Source organism: Bidens hawaiensis, unplaced genomic scaffold, assembly GCF_021521415.1.
Source record: "Bidens hawaiensis isolate Kalapana, Puna unplaced genomic scaffold, B.hawaiensis_p1.1 tig00017131_1, whole genome shotgun sequence".
Taxonomy (NCBI): domain Eukaryota; kingdom Viridiplantae; phylum Streptophyta; class Magnoliopsida; order Asterales; family Asteraceae; genus Bidens; species Bidens hawaiensis.
In genome coordinates this window covers 384,124-393,095 of record NW_027492586.1, presented here as the reverse complement: position 1 = coordinate 393,095, position 8,972 = coordinate 384,124, and positions in this window count along the sequence as shown.

The window sequence follows — 8,972 nt, the reverse complement described above, 5'->3', positions numbered from 1 at the left end:
ACAAACATACGGTTGCAAAGAATAATCAAAGGTAGAAAGCACCCACAGGATTCACTCAAAAGATTTCCATCTATATAATTTTCACCATACAAAGTGGATAATCGATTTAGGGTTTTTAAGAATCCTAGGACAGCCGTCACTTTCAAGAAATATTTTTTCTTATCCGAAAAGTGTAAAGGCTCAAAGTCCGTGTCCTCTCTCTTGGCGGCGTACCCTAAACATTCTATTTATAGGCCTGCCAACCTAGGACAGCTATCATTCCTTCTAGAAACCCTAAATACAATCATACATATTCAAATTACATATTCAAAATAAACTAAGTGTAAAACAAGTCTTCCGGGTAGGCTTTGCACCAATCTTGTCTTTCCGAGTATGCTCGGCCATCCTTCATAACTTGGTAACATAGAAGTGTGCTCGGGATCAGTTTCCGGGTAGACTTTACTTGAAGAGTATTTTACCAAGTAAAATACTCACCGAGTAGACTTCAGTCTTCTTGACTTTGCCAGACTTTGCCCGACAACTCCTTACGAGCAACCTTGTTCTTCAATGATCCATTTTAGCTCTTTGCTATAAAATAACTTATTAGCAAAGTGTACTCGGGAGTACTGTTCCTTGCTCGAGCTGAACCTTGCCCGATATTACTTAGAGATATTTCAAGCATACTTGGATCATACTTATTAATGAATACCCTGCCCGGTCTTCCAATCACTTGGCTTCTTGGACTTGGTCAACCAAACCTTACTCGGAAGAGTAAAATACTTGGTTCTGAAGAACAGACTTGCTTGATAAAGTGAACCTTGCCCGGATTTACATAAACTAGTGTACCTTACCCGGCAATGCACTAATTTTCAAACCTTGCTCGGATATTCACTAAAGAAGACTACTTGAAATAAACCTTGCCCGGTAGGCAAAATATCGTACTCGGCTAAGTAAAAGCTTGCTCGGATGTCTAAGGTGTGCTCGGATCCATTACTTAGCGAAATCAGAGGAGGTTGAGAAGATTCCAATCTTCCATGTACTTCATTTAGGTCAAACATTTGACTCAACAATCTCCCCCTTAGGTCAATTTCTTGACTCAACACCCTTCGATGTATATTGGGAGTTTAATGTCCCCCAATGTTTTCTTGGTTTCACCACCGAAAACCACTAGCACTGACGTCCTTGGGATGATCTCCGAATCTGGTATGTTCATCTTCTGATGTACGTCGTGTTGAATGATATTGACCGAGCTTCCACCATCGACTAGGATCCTGCGAACATAATGGTTAGCAATAAACAAAGTAATGATCAAACCGTTATGATGTGGATCCCGGATGTTTGATTTATCTTCTTCATAGAAGAAGATCCTTTTGTCAGTCGTCAAAGTGGTGGATATTATTGGCGGTTCTCCATTTTCCAACTTGGTCTCTTTGGCATGCCTTTTTGCCGAAGAGTAAGAAGTGCCGCATATATCTGAGCCTTTGGAGATGAAGTTGATCACTTGAGCATCTAATGGTGGTGGAGTTGCTTTTGAGGAACTTCTTCAGGATCCTGGATCCTTGACCTTTTTCTTCCCAAAAGTTCCTTAAAATGGCCCTTGCTTAGGAGGTATCCAATTTCCCTCCTCAAACAGATGAAATCGTCCGTCATATGGCCAAAATCCTCATGGAAGGCGCACAATTTGGATTTTTCTTTGAAAGTAGTTGTTCTCTCGTTCTTTTGTGTCCACCTTGCCTTCTCACCTAGGTCCTTCATGGCACTAATTAAACCATGGGTATCTACTGAGAAGCAATATTCTGAGATGCTCGGGTAGTCCTCATTGTCATCATCCCCTTCTTCTACAGCTCGTCATTCTGATTGTTGAATTTGGAGTACGGCTTTGAGTTGTTGTTTCTGAACGAGGATCGTTTATTCTTATCAGGGGATTCTTGCTTTGCTTGAGCCCCTAATCGTTCTGAAATACTTTTGTCATCTTCCAGCCGTATGAACCTCAATGCTCTGTTCATTACTTCATCTAAAGACCTACAAGGAGTCATCACAAGATCATCATAAATAGGGGAGCCCCTATTTAGTCCCATCTTGAAGGCTTCTACAGCCGTAGCCATGACAAGATTTGGGATTTCTAGGGCTTCCCTGCTAAACCTCGTGACAAAATCCCTAAAGGATTCATCATTAGGCTGGACTACTCTATACAAGTCACTAGTTAACTTCTCAAATTTCCTACTATAGGAAAAATGGTTGTTGAACAAGTTAACTAAATGTGAGAAAGAAGTAACAAAAAAGGGAGGAAGGCTTAGCCGCCCTTTTAAAGCAGATCCTGATAGTGTGGCTCCAGATCCCTTGCACAGAAAAGCCTCCTTGAGCCTCTCAGGAATCCGATTGATCTCCATCCTCTCCCTGTATTAGGCTACATGCTTGTCAGAATCAGTGGTCCCATCATGCACTTTCATGTTAGGGGTTTGAATGCGTTTCGGGATCTCCGTGTCACAGATTGGAGGAGCAAATATGGAAAATTTGTGGCTTCCTTCCGGTATCTCAGGGATTGGATGGATTACCCCTGGTACGCTGGATATCATATCCTTGAGTTTCTGCAGCTCCTTAGCCATAGCCTGGTTGATACCTGCATCCTGCATGGAACCACGGTTAGCATTTAAGGATACAAGATCATGCATGTTACCTCCTTGTTGTGTGAAGGTTGGAATTCCAGAAGAGTAGCTGAGGTAAGAAGCGTCTGCTACAGGAGTTGGTCCACCAGAAGCGATAGTCTGCATGGGGATAACATATCTTTCATGGACATCCGAAGACCTCTGATGCTTTTTCCAAAGGATCCTTGTTTCTAGAGGATGGATCCTTGAGGCTGGAAGTTATAAGATCTTTGGTAGCAAAACCCAGAGGATCCTGGTTGAAAGATCGATGATCCTTGCTGAAAGATTGCGGATCCTTGAATCTGCTGACCCATTGGTCCTGACTGAAGGATGGATGATCCTTGTTTAAAAGTTGAGGATCCTTGAACCTATTGACCCATAGACCCTGGGTTAAGGATATATGATCCTTGCTGGAAATTTGAGGGTCTATGAGTCTGTAGATTCATGGTTCCCGGTTGAAGGATGGATGATCCTTGAGTAGGTTGAGCCAAGGATACTGGAGTGTTAAAATCCAAAATCCTGGGCATTAGAGGAGTTTGGTCCTCTGCCGGCCTCTTAGTCTTCTTCAAGACTTCCATCTCTCGAAGGATCCTTTGGTTAGTCTTGCTTTGTTGCTCCATGTATGGTTTAACCTATGAAAACATAGCAGAAACTTCATTATTAGTATTGACCACCGAAGTGGCAGCACTAGTTTTCGAGCTCTGGAAGACTGGCAGTTGCGTCTTGTTTCCAGCAGCAGCAGCCCTTGGTGCTCCCGTGAGTGGAGGTTGCATCTGTGGTAAAGTTCTTTGTGAGAGAGGAACTGAAGATTGCATGGTTGATGAAGCTGAGGTTGATTGAGAGGCCATTGAAAGTAGTATAGGTAATAAGGTCGAGAATTGATGGGAAATATTATGGATTATAGCACCAATTGCCCCATGGTGGGCGCCAAATTGTTTTGGTCAAAATATCAACTAAGGATTATGTAACCAAATCCGTAATTGTGAGGTATAGTGCTATGATAACAATGATGATTTTATAAACGACATACAGATGAACACTGTGATATGTTGCGAGGAAAAACCCCTTGATCTTTATTAGATCAAAGGAAACAAACCCCGGTGATGACAAATCGTCTATCACCACTTTATTAATATCAAAATCGGGTTACAAGTGTTTTGGAGATTATGATCAGTAGTACAAGTGATTGCTAGTGTGTGTTGCTAGAGATAATTGTAAGCTCTGCTAATGTGTGTGTGTATACAAGTGTTTTCTAACTGATCAATTATCTCAATTATAAAAGAAAAATAATAACTAACAACATTCCCTGATAATCCGCCACTCTTCCGCCAACTCCTTCAACGTTCTTTGACCACGTGCTGGGAGCTTCCAATAGCGAACTATGAGGTAGACTTAGTCATAAAGTCGTTATACCTGGCTAACACGTCACCATTCAAACACAATTATAGCAAACATATAATAACGAGGATCCCTGATCCTTCATAACCTGAACATATCTCAAGAATAATCTATCCATAAGATATTCAAGAATAATAGATCCTCAGCGTAAAATCCATGCCCTAACAGTTATGAAAAGTAAACGAGTCAAACTCAAACTATGAAAAATACTCAAGATTCAAGCTCAAGCTTTAATAAATATAGCTCAAAACGAGCCGAGCTCGGGTCTGAAAACAAGACTAAGCTGGCTCGTGAGCCTGAACGAACTTAGTCATAATTATTATTTAAATGACTAAATAATATATATTATGTTTTTTTAAAATACATAATTAAAATATACATATAAAATAATGGATCCTCAAATCTCCTAACCAATGTAACCCATGGAGAATATGTATGATATCCATTTTCACGATTAAACATGAATAACTTAATAGTAATATCTATTAGATAATCATGTTAAAATATTCATATGTATTAATTGTGAGTGCTTTGTCAACTTATATGACATTTAGGATATAGATTTTGATTACCTCTTTGACTTGAGGAGGAAGCAGATCCATAAGTCATCCCTTGTTGGCTCAAAATCTACAAATCACACAAACATATTTTCAAAATGACACCCAAAACTAAATACAAATCATAATTTATAATATGCAATCATTTACTTTGAAGTTACATTTGTTTTATGCTATTAAAGAACAGCTTGTTTCGACCCGTTATTTTACAAATAGGCAATCTAAGTTGTGTTTAGGAAAAGAAAGATTCAAGTTGCTTGTATTATTTTCGTTCAATATCAACTTTTGAGTGTTATTGCATCTCATTTAGCATGCTTTGACATGAACCAAACCGATACATTTTCAAAATGACCCAATTTGACCCGAACTAAACTGATATCTTTTTAAAATAGCCCTTTTACTCAAACCAAATTGATATCTTTTTGAAATGGCTCATTTTGACCCGGACCAAACCGGTACCTTTTTAAAATGGCCATTTTGTATACATGTTATGACGTTAAAACAAAAAGCATATGAAACTGATCACTTTTCAGAAAGCTTAACAACTGAATTTTTGATTTTCGGTTTGATTTGAGCCCAAAACCGACCCATGCACACCCCTTACATGCGTATAAACATGATTTTCAAATACAAAACTTCTACAAAGCCATAATTTGGACAATAAATTGGTTACACGGAAGAGATTTGGCTTAATTGTGAACAAAAACATGACCATATTTCATGCATTCGATATAGCACTGCATGAACAATTGCCTAAATGTGTATTATCCGAAATGTGTTTGCTACACTTATCATCCAAAAAATCTGAAGTTTGACTGGCCAATAAAACGGGAGAGATATAAAAACAAATGTATGCTCAATAAAAACAAATTACATATTATGGAATGCCAACATTAGGGATGTTCATTATTCAAATCGCACTTGAAAAAGTCAAAACCAAACTATATTATTATGACCGGTTTGAAATAAACGCTAAAAACAAATCGAAACATGAAGTAAGCAAATGGTTTAAAAAATCATAGTTATCAAAAGCAGTCGGATAATATATTTTAATCTATGTTTTTTTTTTTGTTAATGGCGCTTTATTTTTTCTCGTGCTCTCGCTTTTTGGCGCCTAGGGCCCGGACAAGGCCTATCCGCCTAGCGCATTTGACAACCATGAAAAAATATGAGCTATTTTTTATTTGACACATTTGAGATAAGATAATACGACCCAAATCGACTAATTTAGTAAGCAAATGGAGAAAAAAATAAGTTTTTTTATTTGAACGATTTTAGATTAACACACGACCCAAATCAATTCGCAAATAAGTAAATGGATCAAAAAGTAAGCTATTTTTTATTTGACCATGAAATAAAACACTACCCACTTCGACTCACTATAAATACTGTAAATGCATTTGATGGTTTAAAACCTGAATGTTCTTTAAAAACCCAAAGAACATGCTGTCCCTATATGTTTTTGTACCCAAAAACACTTTTATTATCTACCGTTTGATTGTCAAATTCTGCCCCAAAGTGCCTCCTACGCAGCTGCAAAATGTGTGCCTAAAAGCAACACTAAATCTCATCCAATCCTGTGGTGAAAAAACATTTAGGTTTATTTAAATATATAAAAATGATGTATAAACAATTGCATAATGTTTAAAGACAAAGAGAGTTGTAACTGATCCGAGCAGAACCAGGTGAGGTTGGGCCATACTCGACATGTAAAAGGCTCAATCAGGCTCATTGAGCTGGATCGTTTATTTATAAGTATTAATTTATATATGTTAAAAATTTGAACTTTAATTCAAAGAGACAAACTTACTTTGGGGAGATATAATTCGGGCTTCAATAGAGACCAACTCTATGCTAATTTTATCCCAGATTCCAAAGTTTGAGGATCTTCTCCATAAACATTGTGTCTTACAATATGCAAATAGTTAAAAACATTAGCAAATATATTGAAATTACCATCAATTTAATCGCTTAATAAATTTAAAAACAGGCCTTGAGAATATGATCGTCTTTTTCTTGAGGACCCTGACATGTCACCTTAAGAAGACCGATGATTTGGCATTCACTTAAGTTCTATTTCGAATTAACAAAATGTGAACTTCATTTTGTATCTAAAACATAGAAGCCCAATAATAATCATTGCGTCGTCTAAACTTCTCAAATGAATAAAACACGTGCTTAGCTTTGTAACTAAGCCATCCAAGTTCATGCACTTTTTCTGACCAAAGATCTACATCTGCAAAAAATCTGATCAATTACGTAAATAGAAATTAGGTCATCTAATTGACTAATTGCACTATCATTAATCTTCACATCTGTTCAAATTACATAAATTCAGTTAATCGAATAGATCTTTTGAATTATAGCCTAAATCAACCGAGAGACAACAGTTGATCACATTACACACTTCAACTATTAAAAAGTCTAATACCTTTAATCAGTTCCTTTTTTTGTAAAAATCTAAAAAACCCCTTTTAACCTGTTTTCTAACAACAAACGACACCTTTTTACAAAAGTTGACAAAGACCAATATTGAACCTGACAAAACAGTGACATTTGAACCAAATGAACTATCGAAACCAATTTGTCCCATAATCAAAATATTACAAAATACGAAATATGCCCTAGTTTTTGTATGAAGTGCAGATTATAAATTTTTCAAAGCCGTTCAATTTAAACCCAATGGATAAACAAATAAAATCCAAAAACTTTGGAACCTATCCCAATTCTGAGATGTACCTTCAACATACAAATTTGTAGGAAAACTAAGGCTAGGTCTATTCTTCAAAGCCGTGTGACATCCCAATTTTCTCGTTTCGGTTAATAAAATGAAAATATGAGTTATTATGAGTCAGGCTAGTATTGGGTTAAATGGATATATGTTATAGACTTGGATTAAGAAGGAAAGAAGAAAAGACCATGGGCTTAAGCCCATGATCCATAATATATAAACCTTAATTCCTAATTAATTCATTCATTTTACACATATTCCATACACCACCCAAAACACACACTTAAGCTCTTTCTCTAGTTTCTCTCTTTTCTCCAGCCGAACCAAGAAGGAAAACTAATCCCGATTCAAGGCAATGATAGTATGATATTATGTGATCCGGGTGGAATCGGGTATGAACCGAGCAAAAGATGAGCCTAGGGGTCACCCTAGCTCAGATGTGGATCGAACGGGACAAAAAACGGTGAAAATGGTGCAAAAAACCCGTTTTTTCCGGCCACTGCCCGGTTTTCCGACGGTGACGGCACTGGAAAGGTGGTGGATACGAGGATAGCATGTCAGAGAATGTTTCTGACATTCTCTGACCAAACCCTAATTCGTTAACGGAGAGTTAACGAACTAGAGGTAAATCGTCAGGTTGTTTCGTTAACGGAAGCTTAACGAACTAGCCTTAGTTCGTATCCAAATTCATTAAGGAAAGATAACGAATTAACCCCAATTCGTTTTGACCATTCGTTAAAAGGAGATAACGAACTAGAAGGTTCAATTCGTTACAGAGGGGTAATTCGCTATGAAGTTCAATTCGTCAAAGGACCAGTTCGTTATAACAGTCAATTCGTTTTAAAGTAACGAATGGGTTATTCGTTATGAACCCAATTCGCTAAGAACCCAGTAACGAACTAGAAGTTTGATAAATGACAGAACAGTCCCTGGACTTAGAAAAAGAATGATTTAATTACAAAATAGCCCTTGAACCTTATTAATTTATAGAAGATGCCTTAGAGGATTTAGAGGTTAACAATAAAATATTATCATGAAAACCTAATAGAAAATGTGTTAAGTCAGTTAATGAAAATAAAACATTATCAGCTTAACCCCAGCCAAGGGCTCTGCCCCTTGGACCCTGCTAGGGGCTGCCGCCCCTAGACCCCGCTGCCATGGGCGCTGCCCCCCGGACCCCCGTTCATTGAGGGTTATAATTAAACTAGAAACGTGACATGGGTAGTGATAGTTAATTGATACGTGTAATGTAATACAGTTAGTCGCGCTCAGCTAAAGAAAGGAATAACTATAAACGGTGAACGTAATCGCGTTCAGGTGAGTTTTTAGCCCCATTCCTTGTTATGTTTTCGGGGCTGTGTGCATACTCGATGTGATTAGTTAATACACTTACCATAAGTGGTAAGTGTATGTCTTATATGATTATGTATGAATGAATGCTTGACGGTGCAACGATCTTCGGATGTTGCATGTACCGTTGGGTGATAGTTTGAAGATATGAACGATATGTATATAAAGTATGAATGATTGTTTGTCGGTACGTGAACGATCTTCGAATATTGCACGTACTGTCAAGTTATAATTTTATGTATAATGTACGAATGATATGTACATATGTTATGAATGAATGTAGGAGATAGCCAGGTATAGAAGAAAGGGACT